Genomic DNA, 17482 nt, shown 5'->3' with positions numbered 1-17482 from the left:
CAAACGTAACACACTAAAGGAAAAAAAAAAAAAAGTCAAGCCCAAAAGGCTAAATACTGTATGTTCCATCCAAATGACATTCCAGAAAGGGCAAAACTATACGTGCTGAAAAGGGATCAGTGGTTGCCAGGTGCTGTGGGGGGTGGGGGGTGGGCAGGGTGGTGAGCAAAAAGTTTCACTATGAAATGGAAAGATAATGTGAGAACTTTGAAAGGTGGTGAAACTGTTCTATATTTTGATCACAGTAGAGGTTAGCCGACTTATGTATTTGTCAAAACCCACAAAACTATACAATAGAACAAGCAAATTTTACTGTACATAATGGCAACCCACTCCAGTATTTCTGCCTGGAAAATCCCACGGACAGAGGATACTGGCAGGGTAGAGTCCAAGGGGTCGCAAATAGTCGGACGTGACTGAAGCGACTTAGCACATACCCACGCAATACCTTAATTTATAAAAAAAAAAAGTGGCGGGGCAGAGGGGAGTAATTAGGAAAGATCTATGGAAGCTTCAGCCCTGTGTCAACAGCTACTAGAGCTATGGAGAACTGCCTTGAGGATGGTTTAGTGCACATCTGCCTGAAGCATTTAACCAGCCTTTACAACTGAGACCTCAAGGGAGCAGAACAGATTGCAAACCTGAGTCTAAAGAAAGCTGGGGGGTCAAGTACAAACCAGGTCCTCTCTGTCTCTGCCTTCCCTGCTCTGACTACGCGAACCAGGTGGATCTCCTGACTGGCCCCCACAGAAGTCACACTTATTCCTCCCAAGCTTCTAATTTCATCAGCCCTCCTGCCTAGGACAGAGCTTTCTCCCCTCTTCTAATCTCAATCTTTCCCACCTTTATAGACCTAAATCTTCCATGAAACTTTCCTTGCCAGAGCAGCATCTTAGGACTTGGGGTTTTTACCATTCAATTTTATATTCATCCATTAAACATTTAATTACACACTTTGAGTGTTTGATGTAGTGTTTTCATTGTTCCCTCAACTACATTGCTAGCTACTTTAGAAGTAGAAGCTCTTAAGATTTCTCTTGAATTCATCTCCCCAACCATCACCTCCAATACCTCTACTGCCTAGTTCAAACTATCATTAATTGAATGAAACGCTGAGGTATCAACCACAGCAAGCAAGAGAAGCGATGTGGTATTAAACACATTGCAATTCATCTGCTCATAGCTCAAAATCCTTGTAAATTCTTCCTTTGCATACAAGGTGATTAAAATGTCTTTTCATAAAATAAAATCCATCCCTGGTTCTAGACAATTTAACAATCCCTAAAGGACCCACAATAGCACAGTAAGTACCTGCATTTCCTGATGTATAAGTGTTTCCACTGTACTCAATTCCTTTCATAACAGCACATTAAAATGAGAATTGCATTCTTTTCATTTTGTTTTGACAATAATGAAATGAATTCTATACATTGTTTTCTTCTAGAGGTCTTTGGCCAAGCATCTTGAGTTAATAGACCCCCTCCACAGATGTTTCCAGTTTTCATGCATGCTTGTGTTTTCTCCAAAGAAGACATACGGATGGCTAACAAACACATGAAAAGATGCTCAACATCACTCATTATCAGAGAAATGCAAATCAAAACCACAATGAGGTACCACTTCACACCAGTCAGAATGGCTGCGATCCAAAAATCTGCAAGCAATAAATGCTGGAGAGGGTGTGGAGAAAAGGGAAACCTCCTACACTGTTGGTGGGAATGCAAACTAGTACAGCCACTATGGAGAACAGTGTGGAGATTCCTTAAAAAATTGCAAATAGAACTACCTTATGACCTAGCAATCCCACTGCTGGGCATACACACCGAGGAAACCAGAATTGAAAGAGACACATGTACCCCAATGTTCATCGCAGCACTGTTTATAATAGCCAGGACATGGAAACAACCTAGATGTCCATCAGCAGAGGAATGGATAAGAAAGCTGTGGTACATATACACAATGGAGTATTACTCAGCCGTTAAAAAGAATTCATTTGAATCAGTTCTGATGAGATGGATGAAACTGGAGCCGATTATACAGAGTGAAGTAAGCCAGAAAGAAAAACACCAATACAGTATACTAACACATAGATATGGAATTTAGAAAGATGGCAATGACAACCCTGTATGCAAGACAGGAAAAAAGACACAGCTGTGTATAACGGACTTTTGGACTCAGAGGGAGAGGGAGAGGGTGGGATGATTTGGGAGAATGGCATTCTATCATGTATACTATCATGTAAGAATTGAATCGCCAGTCTATGTCTGACGCAGGATACAGCATGCTTGGGGCTGGTGCATGGGGATGACCCACAGAGATGTTATGGGGAGGGAGGTGGGAGGGGGGTTCATGTTTGGGAACACATGTAAGAATTAAAGATTTTAAAATTTAAAAAAAAAATTAGATAGGCCAATTTAATTAGTCTTTTAATCCTGCAGAACAGTGATGCAAGAAGAGCACCATGCTGGGTTACTGCCATCATATTCCAAGTCTCAAGTTACATTTCATTATTTGTTCTTTGCTTAGTTTATGGTAAACCACAAGTGGAAAATGCAATATTGATAAGAAAATTATTTTTTTCTTCAGAAATATTCCAACCAACATTTAAATTCTTTTGACTCTGTATTGAATTTTTAGTGATAAGGACACCATCAGCCTTCATTTCATTTGGATATATAGACTCTATTCAATAATATCACAGTTATGTGTGTGGGTGAGTTGAAGAATTGTTTTTGTCCCTGCCCAGAATCACTGGGGCTGCAGGAAGACTCTGTGACCCTCTGAGGCCCCCTTCAAAGTGAAGGGAGCATTGAAAAGTTTCAGAAAGTTGACAAGATCATCATCCAAAATCATCACGATTTTGCCCAAGTCCAGCCCTTTCTAGTTATAGCCTAAAGGTACACGTTTAGGTATTATGCGCCCGTAGACAAAATAAAATAGACACACAAATGCTGCTATACCAGTGAATATAAAACAAAACCACTAGGCCAGTGGTTCTCTAGCTATAGCCTGCCTCAGAATTCTCGGAGGTTTGTTAAAGCACAGGTTTCTGGGCCCCACCTGGGTTTCTATTCAGGAGCTCTGGGTTGAGACCTGAGACCATGCATTTCTAACAAACTCCCAGGTGACGCTGATGCTGCTGGGCCATCAGGAGTGGGCACTTTAAGAATCAAAGACTACCTAAATCTATCTATGGTTCTGTGAGTCACCAGAATCAGCAGAGAATTCTGGACTGAGACACAGGAAATAGCCCCAGAGAAAAGAGGAGCAACAGAGACTTCTTTAATCCATCAGTGCTCCGAACCATCCTTTCATCAAGACAGCCTCAGGTGGCTCCAGGGAGGGAGGCTCCCAAGGCGATTTTGTAATTGAAGTATTATTGACTTACAATGTTAGTTTCAGGTATACAGCATAGTGATTTTAGGGGGCAGATTATATTCCACTATAGGCAACTACAAGATACTGAGTATAACTCCCCGTGCTGTAGAGTAAATCCTTGTTGTCTACTTACATGATGTAGTTTGTATCTTTTAAATCCATCCTCCTAATTTCTCCTTCCCTCTCCCCTTTGGTAAGCATAAGTTTGGTTTCTATGTCTGAGTCTGTCTCTGTTTTGTATATAGGTTCATTTGTGTTATTTTTTTGATTCCACCTATAAGTAATATCTCAGAATGGCCATCAAAAAGTCCACAAATAATAAATGCCAAGGCGTTCTCATAAGCTATCTTTAGAGCGTTCCCAGGGAGCCTTCAGCCTTTCACATCTCCTGAAGCTCTGATAGAAAGTTTTAAGGGCAGAACCACTGGGTCAGCATGAAGTATCTCCTGTGAGTAGGTGACTAACACTAGGGACGAGATTGGCCAATGAGTAAATGGAGGGTGAATGGTCATGTGAAGGATGTAAATTCAAAAGGGAGAATGGCACTGCAATTCCACATCCGCCCGTGGAGCACCCACTGTGCCAAGGACCGAGCCCTGCTCTTCCAGGAGCTGAAGGAGGGGCTGTGGGCAATGCACCTCACCCCCAGGAGAGGGCGCTGAAGACCTCAGAGAAGCCCTCATGTATGACTGTGTGCTAGTTGCTCAGGTGAGTCCAACTCTTCGCGACCCCACGGACTGTAGCCCGCTAGGCTCCTCTGTCCGTGGAATTCTCCAGGCAAGAATATTGGAGTGAGTTGCCACTTCCTTTGCCAGGGGATCTTCCTGACCCACAGATTGAACCTGGGTCTCCTGCATTGCACGCAGATGCTTTACCATCTGAGATACAGGGAAGTCCGTATGATTAGCTTCTTCCTATATTCTTCCAGAGAGACCCTGGGGCCCTTCACCTTTAAAACACAGAGGCCTTGGCCCCACCCTCAGAGACTCCCATCTAAATGGGGACTGGCACTCCACAGGGGATTTTTTTAAGTTTCCCAGGTGATCATAACTGGGAATCAAAGCTGAGAACCACTGGTGAACCAGATCTGGGCTTCTTGGCCCAAAGGAAGCCTGTGTTATTCCTTTCCTTGACCTGCAACTGGTGATGAGAGCATTTCCACAGCCAAGAGATTTGTTTTATTCCCCAAACCAAAAGTACAGAAAATGGCATTTCCATATGTCCCTTTCATTTTTCCAAAAAGGCAAAGGCACTAGGTAAGATTGCAAGGGAAGAGGGGTACAGCTTCTGTGCCTTATTAGGAAAGTAGAAAGCTACAGGGAATCCATTCACCTCCCTAAATATGCTGTTCCCACATCGGCTGGCAAATAACGGTCAGCAGGTACACAAAAATAACTAGACCTAATCCTGAATGACACGTACCCTCAGACTCACCCGGAAAGGCCTGAGATTTGCTGGGGCTCACAGCTTACCCCAGACAACTGATTCACAATCTCTGCGGGTGGGGCCCAGGCACTGGCACTTTAAAGCCATCAGGGGATTCTAATGTGCAGCCAGAGTGAAGAAGCACTGATAGTAAGGGCAGGTGGTGGGGCCATTAAAAATCAGGGGAGGCCCAGGGGGACATGGCACTGATCAAGCCAGAGGCATGTGACTCAGCAGCTGCCAGCGAGACTGAATGAGCGTTTGGGGTCAATGTTTGTTTTGGGGCCATGACTCAGAATTGGATATTGAAGGGAGGTATTCCAAGAGGAAGAGAGAGGGCAGGGGAGGGAGGGAGAGGGGAAGATGTTACATCCTAATTGAAAAGTGCCCTGAACTGAAAGCCTGGCAGATGGAGGATAAAGTCTTGGTGCTGGGGACTTTCCTGGTGGCCAGTGGCTAAGACTCCATGCTCCAAACACAGGGGGCCCGGGTTTGATCTCTGGTCAAGAAACTAGATCCTGCATGCCACAACCAAGTGTTGGCATGCCACAACAAAGACTGGAGCTCCAGCATGCCACAACTTAAGATCTGGCACAGCCAAGTAAAAATGGATAATAAAAAAATAAAGTCTTCGTTCTGACACTAAACATATACGTGACCCCAGGTGAGTCATTTCACTAGCCTTGGCCTCAGATTCTCCCATGTTACATGGATAGCTGTGTGTTTTCAGGTCCCTTCAGCTTCTGAGATTTTTCCAGGTGTTGTAACAACATCACCTAAGTATTCAATAGACATGAGGTTGGACCCCATGGCAAAGGGGAAAAAGAGGCATCAGAGCTGAGTCTCTCCCAGACAACTGAACGCAAATATTTAAGTTTGAGAAGAGGTGGCAGAGGGTTATTTTGGAGTCCTCAATTATTTGAGAATTTCATCCTCTCAAACATCACTCAGAGATGTCAAAAAAAAAAAAAAAAAAAGGCAGCTGACTTGATCTTCCTGTCCAGTTTTCAGGGTGAACTCAGCTTCCCAAGTAAAACAAATGCTCATCCTAAAATCTACAGGTTTATTTGGCTACTGTGTTTTGCCCTGTTAGTTTATAAGCTCCTTGAAGCAGGAACTGGTTATCTAATAGAACCTTCATGTTGAGGGCCATGGCTTAAACAAAGCACTTTCAGTGTTCTTACTTTATCTACAACAGTCGTGTTCCTGGAAAGCTGTGTATCAGCGGAATTTCCATCAATCAAACCCAATTTTAAATGTACATTAAGTGCTCCTGTGGTGAGTGCCTTTGAAGAGTGACTTAATTTCTTGGGTAATGCTAATAATTGTACTTAATTCAACTGTTTGGTAAAGCTAAATTTTAACAAAGCAACTTTGATATAAAATAGAGGTTGTTTTATGTACCCTTAAACTGAACCCTTAAGAGGTTTGGGGTGTGTTATAATAAATTCTGCTGTAGCCTATACTCCTTCAGAATATGTGCAGCAAAAGGAGGGGTGTTATATTGGTTTAAACTTTACTGCGCTTCTGTGTGTTGAGCCACTTGCAAACTCAGAACAGAACAGTGATGACTGGCCTGTGCTTACAAAGGCCCAGGAGCTGCACGGTGCCATGAAATGAATATCACTGTGGGCTGGGCACCGAGGTTCTTTCTTCTGCTCACCACCAGCCAGCTGTGTGCCATTTGATAGAGTCTCTTTCCTTTTCTGGGCTTTAGCTTGCCTATTGCTATGTCAGAAATATTGGACTAGCTGGTTTCTAAAGTTCTCTTCAGCTCTGGCATTTTAGGATTTGGGGCTTCTTTGAAGAGTCTGGGGCATCTGAGGTTATCAAATTTTAAGGTCTTAGAACCACTCAGTTAGTGCTTTGATTCAGCTTGGCACAGACGTGGAGGATGGGCTGCAGGAGAGCCAAGCGCACTGTGTGCCGTCACGCAGGCTGTAGACTACACGAAGTGTTCAGCCTTGGCTGCACCTGCCCCCAGCACAGGGTTGTGTTACCCCAGCCGCCTCCCCCACCCCACTGTGTTAGGCGCTGCACGGTCTAGCCTGGCCCTTTAAACCTAAGGGCAAGAAAGCACAAATCTTGTGGTTAAAATCAAAGTCGGGGTGGGGCGGGGGTGGTGGCATCCCATGACCAAAAGGCTATCTACCCTTCTGGGCCCACAGGAGGTGTGGCTCAAGTGTGGAGATCATATGCACATACATATCACCCAGGTTCAGCGAGGAAGTCAGGGTAAGGGAGGATTTATGGAAGCCCAAAGACTTGCAAGGCAGAGGGACATATTTGGTTGACTAAAACATTCTTTCGGGTTTTTCCATAAGAGGTTATGGAAAAATCCGAACGAAAGTTCCAGCCAACCCAATATCTAAAGAGATGACTGTGACTGGAAACATTAGTTACTGATCAGTCTTCAAGAAACTGTTTCCTGGATGACCTGGTTCCTCCCTAGAGTCCTGTGCTAAAGTTACAAAGAGGAGTAGTTCTCCAAACCTGGATGCTTATTGGAGTGACCTGTGAAGCTGGTACAGCCCTAGAATCCTGAATCACTCCCCAGTCCCACTGAGTGACGCTTACAAACTTGTAATTTCAGTCAGCTCTCTGGTGAATCTAGCACCACCGGCACAGCACAGACAACGTGACCGTGTTTGGAGAACACAGGTGAGAGCCGTTGTCTGAGTATTAGTTGAGGAAGGATTGGAGAGTAATTTACAATCATGATCAAGGGTAGATGATACCAGAAGAAGAGCAGGAACACCATTTAGGGCCTTCTGTCATGGTGGCCAAGTGAACATGGTCCCAGGCAGACAATCTGGGCCACCCAGTGGGCAAAGACAGCCCAAAAAAATTAGCCCAGTAGTCTGAGGACATTTAATCGGGGAGCTGAGTTCTCAACAGGCATTTACGGAATGCCAGTCCTCCCACTTCCCCTTCAGCTGCTACTCATCTCTGACCACCTGACACCTTGAGGCCAACAGGAGTGTGAACCGTGCAGAGGGGACAGACACTGTGCTGATCTGCACCCCACCCCTCAGCATGCATCTCTCTCAGCCCTCCATGCGCCTGCAGTACTCTTCCTTACTCCATTGCTCATCAGACACTTGGCCTGGGGCGTCATCAAATCAGGCATCTGGTGGTCCCTGGAGAAACTGGGGCAGAGTCCAGAAGAAAGCCTGGTGATGACTTTGAAAGCTATTCCCCACTTACCCAGCCGGAGTTCCTATCCCCAGAGAATGATCACAGTCTGAACCTAGGTCTGTGTGTGCTAAGTTGCCCTAGTCATGTCCAGCTCTTTGCAACCCCATGGACTGTAGCCCACAAGGCTCCTCTGTCCATGGGATTCTCCAGGCATAAGTCCTGGAGTGGCTTGCCATCTCCTTCTCTAGAGGAGCTTCATGATCCAGGGATCGATGTTTTATTTTTAAAATAGGGACTTCCTATAGGTGGTCCAGTGGCTAAGACTTCATACCTCCAATGCAGGGGACCTGGATTCCATCCCTGGTCATGTAGCTAGGTCCCTCAATGCAACTAAAGATCCTGAGTGCCACAACTAAGGCCCAGCACAGCCAAATATATATATATATATATGTATGTGTATATATATATATATATATATATATATGTATGTATATATATATACACACACACATACATATATATATTTTTTAATCTTAAAACATAGGAAAATATTTCTGTCATTTAGATAGAGAAGGATTTATTCATAATGCAAAAAGCACAAACTTATGATAAAAATATAATCATATTAAAACATAAAACTGCAAGAAGACACCAGAAATAAATTATAATGACAAGCTAGAGACACGTTGAGAAGATATTTGCCACACAGAATAGACTCAGATTTGGTAGTTGAGTATGCATCAAAAACTTCTACCATCAAGAAAAAGATGACCAACAGTCAGAAAAAAATAATAGCAAAGGATATGAATAGTTTCTTCTCAGGAGACATACAGCTGTCCATTACAGAATCCTTAAGTAAGAAAGTAAAGTCGCTCAGTTGTGTCCGACTCTTTGCGACCCCATGGACTGTAGCCTACCATGCTCCTCCATCCATGGGATTTTCCAGGCAAGGGTACTGGAGTGGGTTGCCATTTCCTTCTCCAGAAGATCTTCCCAACCCAGGGATCGAACCTGGGTCTCCTGCACTGTAGGCAGATGCTTTACCATCTGAGCCACTAGGGAAGTCTGTACAGAATCCTTAACCTTACAGATAATCAGGGAAATTCAGATTAAAACAACAATGAGGTACCATGTTTTATTTATTGGTTGGCTAAAATTAAAAATCTGACATTCCTAAGTTTTGAAGAAGAGGTAAAGAAGCAAACTCTTATATACTGTCCCAAGGTGGTGCAAATTAATATAACCATGTTGAAGAATCATCTGGCAATAATGAGCTAAGCTGATGATATACATATCCTACAACTCAGCAGTTCGTTCCTAAGTACATGTGTGTGCTCAGTCATGTCCAGCTCTTTGTGACCCCATGGACTGCAGTCCACCAGGCTCCTCTGTCCATGGGATTTTTCAGGGAAGAATACTAGAGTGGGTTGCCATTCCCTTCTCCAGGGGATCTTCAAGATCCAGGGATCGAATCTGTGTCTCCTGCATCTCCTGCATCGGCAGGCAGGTTCTTTACCACTGAGCCACCTAGGAAGCCAAAGTATATACCCCTAGGGAAATTTGAACACATATGTCAAAGAAATTCACACAAAGATGGTCACTGGAACAGTGTGGTAGTTAAAAAAAAAAAAAAAACCCACAACTAAAAACAGCTTGAATGTCTTACTAGTAAGTGAATGAATAAAAACTTTGATACTGTCATACAAGAACTATTATCTGGTAGTTAAAATGAGTGAACTAGATATGTTAACACAAATATTAAAAACATATTCCCTTAAAAAATATTACAAAAGAAAATGTACAGGATGATACCATTTATATAAAATCAAATTTACCAAACATTTATGGACACACACATGAATGGGCTACACACCAACTTCATCCCAGTGGTTACCTCTGCAAAAGAGGAGGAGCAGAAATCTCTTCTCAAGGGAATTCCAACTGTATCTCCTGTCTCTAACAGGGAAAAAGATCTGAAGAAAATATTACACTTTTATACTTGCAAACTAGAGGTAGTAAGGTGGCCACTAAATTATTCCTGCTTTTTCATGTGTGATTGAAGTATCTCCAACATCTGTAAAGGTTCTGTGTGCCCTTGTGCCAGCAAGCATTCATTCTGAACGTGACATTATCATACCTCAAGGACTTGAACTCAGTCCACTGAATTTGGAGATGTAACACAGGAACACTTGTGTCTGTCCTGCACAGCGCAAATTTAAACCAGATACAATTGACAGATGAACTGTTGCCCAAGCTGGAGTTACTAGCCTGGGATTAGGATGCACACAACAGACACTGACATGTGAGCAATGCCTGAACGGTGTCTAGCATGGAAGTGGGAAAGGGAGTTTCATTACTGCTCGGAGAGAACACTGCTGACCTCACCTGTCCACTGTGCTCTGACTTTCCCCTGCTTCTCAGCCATTTTTATATCTCCAAGTTTTATTGGGTAAAACAGACTAGAAAAGGAACAGAAATCTCATTGAAAGGAATGTTGACTGAATAGTCCATCTCCAAAGAAATAATCCTAAAGACATTTTTAGTTCTATAGAAACACTATCACAATCACTACTGCCACAACAACTCTAGAATTATGAATGCCACCACTGCCACAACAAATCTAGAACCATAAATGCCCACCAACTGGAAAATAATTAAATGAGATTTCAAACTGATAGAATGCAAATAATAATTATAAACACTACATAATAAAATGGACAAATGTTTGCTAAAAAGAACATGGAAAAAGTACACTGCAGCTATAATCACACAAAAAGATGTTTTCAAGCAGCTGAAGAAGCAAAGACAGATAAAAATTAGAACGGCTATGCTAGCACTGTATTATCAACATTACTTCAACCTTTTAATATTTATTCCTTAACTATCTTTTTTGGAAACAGCTTTATGGGGACAGAATGTCTCCATATTGTGGGTCACTATTCGCTGAAACTCCAGTACTTTGGCCACCTCATGGAAAGAGTCGACTCATTGGAAAAGACTCTGATACTGGGAGGGACTGGAGGCAGGAGGAGAAGGGGACGACAGAGGATGAGATGGCTGGATGGCATCACAGACTCGATGGATGTGAGTCTGAGTGAACTCTGGGAGTTGGTGATGGATAGGGAAGCCTGGCATGCTGTGATTCATGGGGTCGCAAAGAGTTGGACACGACTGAGCAACTGAACTAAACTGATACCACTGACCTACTTGGAGCAGGTCATCAATGGTCTTTAGTATATTCACAGGTGTGCTACCATCTCTACAGATAATCTTCGGACATTCTCATCATGACAAAAAGAAACCCCATGTGATAATGTCACATTCAGAATGAATGCTTGCTGGCACACAGGTACACAGAACCTTTACAGACATAGGAAGGGTAAACCATACCCTTTAGCAGGCATTCTGCATTTCCCTCCCTCTTCCCCTGGCAATCACTAATGACATTTCTGTCTCTATGGATTTGCCTCTTCTGGACGTGTCATATAAATGGAATCATACTATATGTGGCCTTTTGTGTCTGGGTGCTTTCACTTAGCACAATATTTTTAAGGTTCATCCATATCATAGCATGTATCGGTACCTTATTTCTTTTTATTGCCAAATAATTTTCCATTGAATGGATATACCATACTTTATTTCTGTGGTCCTATCTTTACAATACCCTGGAGGAGAGCATGGCAACCCACTCCAGTATTCTTGCCTGGAGAATCTCATGGACAGAGGAGCCTGGCGGGCTACAGTCCATGGGGTCACAAAGAGTCAGACACGACTGAAGCGACTCAGCAGGCATACACATCTTTACAATAAGAACAATGGAGAGAGATTTGGAGAGTCTTCCTTCTACCCTATTCTAAGATGAATTACTTTGGGGGCTGATTGATGACCTTGGGGGAAGTGAATGTCTTATAGAGTCTAGGTCTCCTGGGTTATAACTGGGACTTGGCTGTTGGGTAGGACAGGCCAGACTGGAGGTCTGGATCCAGGGACCAGAGTCTCTAGAGGGGAGAGTTGACCACCTGGTGCAATCTGGGAAAAGAGAAAAGGAAGCGGGGTGGGGGGCAGGGGGGCAAGGAGGGAGGGGCTTAGCACAGGTAGGAGGTGCTGGACAGGAGGAAGTTAGGAAGGAGATTGCAGGACAGAGGACAGGCAGAGGGGCTTACAGGCAACCAGCTTCCCAAGGAAGATCCAGCCACAGGAGGAGTGGCCCAAGCACAGGCCTAGGCTCGAGGGCAGGTCCGGGTACATGGAAAGTCCTGGGACACTGAGCAGGAGGCCAGACCACGGACTTGACTATGGAGTCAGAGCAGCTCTCCGCTGCAGAAAGCCCAGTCAAGGTAGAGCTGGGGCTACTCAACCAGGAATTTGAGGCCAGAGAAGGACAGGGGGAAGCAGAACTAAGAGGATGCTGTCCCTTGGATCCTATAGACTGAACCTGACTTAGGGACTACTGAAGTCAGGCAATGCAAATAGCTAGGAGGAAGGAAATAATGCAGTCATCGTCATAAGAGCAGGCACCATCGATTATGCACCAGGCATGGCGATAGGTGGTTGTGTATATTATCAATAATCCTTGCAACCACTTACAAGGAAAGTACCACTACTACCCTAATTTTCAGATGAGAAGACCAAAACTTATAGAGGCACAACCATGATACAACAGAAAGTGACAAAGCAGGCTGAGAACCCAAGTCTGATTCCAAAGCCCACCTCTCCAGTTCTGAGGGTGGCACTGACTATTTGCTGAATCCACAGCAGAGAAAAGGTCCTGGAGCACTTGGCCACCGCATAATCGACACAAGTTCACTTTGTCATCCGTGGTGTATGGATGTTGCCCCCGGAGGGTGGTGAGAGCCAAGGTGTGCCCGGGGCAGCATTCTGAACTACTCAAGAGGGTGGTCACACACCCTCCTGCATTTGGACTTTCTCTCCTGGGAAATTCCATGCAGCAAGCAAAGGAGGATGAATCCCACAAATCACACTGGTACCTTTATCACAGACTGTTCTACTGACCTTTAATTCATCATCTCCTCCACAGCACTCCAGTAAGAACCTCTTACAACTATGACTGGTTATTTCCCAGGGCACTGGCGTGGATCTCAAAAAGATTAAGGGGCGGGCAGTGAGCTCGCAAGATGACTCCCCCGTCTCTCAGCATTGTTGACCTCCTTCTTTTAACAAGAGCTTGAGGCTGCTGTTTCTGGGATTAGACAGCTCTGTTCTCCAATCCCTCGCCTTCTCTCCACTCAAGTGAACAGACGTCACAGCTGTCCCTGCAAACCCTGTGAAGAGCTGAGCCAGCATGTCCCAGGATTCTGAGTTGGGTAACTTACAATTCAATTCATTTCCATAAAATTTAAATGGAAAATAGATTCAGGTAAAGCGAGCCAGAAGACAACTGGGCCAAGTGGCCTTACTGCATGGTCAGCCAGAGAGTGACTGTGTATGACTTATAGCCAGAGATGATCTGATCAAGGGTCCTGAGGGTGTGGAGCCCAGGGGTGGGCAAGGATGTGAGAGACACAGGGCTCCTTGGGGCTCCTTTTCAGAAGGGTTCTGCAAACTCAGGTCACTTTGGTTGATATTCAGTCCACATCCTATACTCCAGGAGGGCCTCTGTCAACTTCACAATCCATCTTGGCCGTGCAGATGGGGGGTTAACAGCAGCCCTAGTTGTTTTGTGTTTATTAATGACTTACATGTGCAGAGTACTTAATTCAGTTCATTTCTGGGCTTATCATCACTGCCATCCAGTTGGCCACACTCATAGGTGTAAGTGGCCATTCATGTGGTCTCCTTGAAGAAGAAAAAGCCCTTCACCATATCAGTACCTTATGATCTACTGTGAGCAAGTCATTCTTTTGAGCTCAGGGCCTGGCACACAGTACATGCTCAACCAGTGACAGGTGTGCTGTGTGGGCCTCTCAGGTCCTTCCCTGGGACTACAGTTCTCCCAGAACACACCCTACACTTAGGGCTCTGGTGTGATAGTCATTTCCCTGCCCGATGGGAACAACCTAGGGCAGCTGGAGGCCCATGGGAAGTATATAGGGGGTTGGAAGTGCAGCAGGAAATGGAAAAACCATTCCTGGAGAGGGAAAGGGCAATGAGAGGGATGGCTGGAAGCAGAAGACCAGCATCCTCACTTTACCGAGTGCCACTTCTGTATCCACCCCAAAGTGGCTTCGTAGGCAGAATTTACCCACCTAATATCCAAGGATTTACAAGTGAAGTCATTTGAGTGGCTTTTTTCTTTTGTAATTAACTATTCATTTACATAAAGTAGAATGCAGAGATCCTAAGTGTCAAGTCAGCGAGTTCTTACAAACTTATGCACCAGTGCAGCCACCACCCTGAGCTGAGCTGTCTTTTCTGTACTGGTTGCAAGGAATCCCGCACACAGCTCACACAGCAGGAATGCCCACTGGGGAGACATGTCCTTCCCCTACAGCCTGATGCTTGTGGCCATCCATAAGATACAAATAAAATAGCGAGCAAGAAGCCTAAAGGGAGTAAATGGAACTAGAACAGTGAGGCAGAATGGGGGTGGGTAGAACTGAATCACCAACTCAGTGATTCAATTCTAAAGGCTGTTGTGTCAATGAATCTGGGCAAGAATCTACAAGCAACGGCCCTCTGAGGGGGTTGGGGGGGGCGGGTCACAACCACTGAGCCTTGGAACTGACTCATGACACCTAGGTTCTTCCCACACTCGAGACTCAGTTTTCTCCCCACCATCTCACTGCCTTGGAGTAAATCACATCACTGCTCCATGCCTGAGTCTCCAAACTCTGTGAAATGATGCGCTTGTGGACTGAATGCTCTTTTATGTCTTTTCTGGCTCCAGCAACTTAGTTCTGTGTCAGTGATCTAGACAGGGCAGTTTCATTGCATGGGGACTCCAAATTCTCCCTTGCTGACTTAACACAGACACAGCCTCTTGGGCAGCTATCTGGTGCCCTCTGCAAACAGGGACTCTTCATGAAGAGGACCCAGGAAAGCAGGTGTGGAGGCTGGGTCTATGCCGAGAGAGTGCGACTCAGCTGACACATTTTCATACTCTTGTCATCTGATGAGAACTTTATCTTCCTGGGTCCTCCTCAAGAGTGTTTGGGACAGTGGAACTCAAAAGCATTTAAGAAAAAAAAAAGAACTCTGGGAAGAAGAAATTCTGGTCTGTGCAACTTCACAGATTTCCAGTTTTTATAGGAAAACTAGTTCTCATCTTGTATGTCTCAGTTGTAACTCATCTGCAAGCCCCAGGTCAAATGCCACGTCCTCCTGGGAAACCCCTGGCTAGCAGGGTCCACAGACAATTCCTGTGACTTCTACTCACAGCCCTCTTAATGCCCATATACCCTGTTCTATGTATATATATATATATATATATATATATAGATAGATGATTATGGTCCTTTTAATCCTTCATAGGCTGGTTAAGTACTTTCTACATGGTAAGTGCAAAAATTCTCTTTTTTAAAAAAAAATGAAGAAATAAATAAAGGAGTGTAAAATTTAGGAGAAACTGAATGATGTCCTTTAACAAAGGAATTGTCCTCCTATAATAAAAGTAGACAAGTAGAAAATTACCTACAATGAGCTCTTAAATCCTCCTGAATCTTCATTGCCGTGTCCTAGCTCATGGGATGCAATTATTCTCTTTGGCTAAAATGATTTGTCAATTTACAAAATACTACAAAAGCTGAAAGATTATCTGAAATAAATCATTGCAAGTATTTGTGTAGCACTTTGATCACTACCTACTCCAGTATTCTTGCCTGGAGAATTCCGTGGACAGAGGAACCTGGTGGGCTACAGTCCATGGGGTCATAAAGAATCAGACATGACCGACATCTATAAAAAAAAGAAAGGGACAGCAGCAGGCTTCCAGGGAGGGGAACTGAGAGGTCAGGCAACTTTTATTTCACTCTCTAAAGCACTCCTCCATATTATTCAGTCTTTTCCTATAAGCACATGCAGTATTTATTATTTAAATAATGTTTAATCAAGACTGAAGTTGACAGAGAGTTTTGACATCAATACACTCATTTAATTATGTGTGTATTATAATACATACAATGCATTTTATTGTCAAAAAATTGAATCTCAAGGAGATTGAATGACTTGCCCAAGAATTAATTGTAGAATCAGAAAACAGCGTGCTTCTGTAACAAAGCACAGGGAAGGAGGGAATTCATAATCTACTCACGTTCTAAGCCTTTCTACGAGGACCTCATCATCAGGCCAATATAATTTACTAAGCGCATGGCCTGTGCCAGTCCCCATCAGTCCCCTCCTGAGACTGTATCAGGAGCTTTCACATCACAAAGGCTGCCTGTTCCTCCGTTTATGACATATACATAAAATGTACATAAGACCCATTCAGTTACAGCACCTAAATGGATTCTAAGAAGGAAATGTTGCCTAAGCTGTTATTTTTATTCTCACCTGTACAATTTGGAAACCATCAACCAAATGATGTTATCATGGTTATCATCCCACCACATGTTGATCTTTTCCAGGCATCTCAGGATATGCTCAGATAGGCAATGTCTTTGGCCAAATGTTTCTTTAATTGGTGTCTTTGGAACTTAACTAACACAACGATTCATTCTGTCAATGTTTAACAGATAGAAATAGAATCCTTACTGGATTTGCCTCAGATGAAAAGAAAAAGTAAAAAATATTTGTTTTTAATGCCTGGCTCCTATATTTCTCTCTCTAAGCAAGAGTGCTCACACTCCACGGACTAAGCTAGGGTGTCATGCCACAAGAAGAAGTGACAAATTCAAAACAGCAATTAGGTTTGGTTTCTAAGAGTTTGCTTTGATAGCTATTTGGAAAGACAGACCCCAATGAGCCAGAACTTCCAGCTAACCACAGCAGCCTCTTGCCTGAACCTCTTGTTTTAATCACTGTAAAAGAGGTTTCAACCCCTCCAGCAATGGGGGGGTCTTTCATCCCCAAGAATAATCTCCCCATAATCAGTAAATTTATCACTTTCTTAGCCAGAGTGTGCCAGGAAAGGCTGTCATATCATAAAGGCCCAAGGCTCAAGTGAATCTTAAAGTTGTCTAGCTCAGTAACTTTCCATCACTTGAAATCCCTCTAGGCTCCCCCAGTGCATGCTTGAACTGCCTGACGACCAGAGGGCTACTCCAGAATAAGTGACTTAATCTCCCCTGATCCTCAGCCCCTTACAGACAGAACTGTGCTGGCTGAATCTTCCCTTCTCTCTCCCTTTTTAATTCAACCACCCTTCAAGGCCCAGCAGAAGTCCTACTTCTTCCTCAAACTCCTCCCACTGACCTCTGTCCCTCCGTTCCCTCAAATGCTGCTCCATGACAAATACCTGTCAGTGCCTAGTTGACAAAGGTCTGTATTATCTCCCAATCCAGATATTAAGTGTCTCAAGGCTGGAGACCATGTCTTTGCCTCTCACCTGCCCTCATGTCACCTGATCTGCAGATGACTACACTGATGGTGTTGAGTGTGCAGAAGATATCCTGGTCACAAAGTTTCAGTGTGTACACACTGGACA

General features: G+C 44.0%; 1 protein-coding gene and 1 non-coding gene across 2 annotated transcripts in view; both read right to left on the bottom strand.

The window, feature by feature from the left end:
• Positions 1–17482, bottom strand: part of PRKCE (protein kinase C epsilon) — a 541807-nt gene that overhangs the window by 218159 nt on the left and 306166 nt on the right. The gene's annotated exons all lie outside the window — the stretch shown is intronic.
• TRNAC-ACA (transfer RNA cysteine (anticodon ACA)) lies at positions 8932–9003 on the bottom strand. The gene has a single exon. It is a non-coding gene; the product is annotated as a tRNA-Cys (tRNA).

The sequence above is a fragment of the Budorcas taxicolor genome, chromosome 11 (assembly GCF_023091745.1).
Source record: "Budorcas taxicolor isolate Tak-1 chromosome 11, Takin1.1, whole genome shotgun sequence".
In the NCBI taxonomy this organism is placed as follows: domain Eukaryota; kingdom Metazoa; phylum Chordata; class Mammalia; order Artiodactyla; family Bovidae; genus Budorcas; species Budorcas taxicolor.
This window is presented reverse-complemented; position numbering and strand designations above follow the sequence as displayed.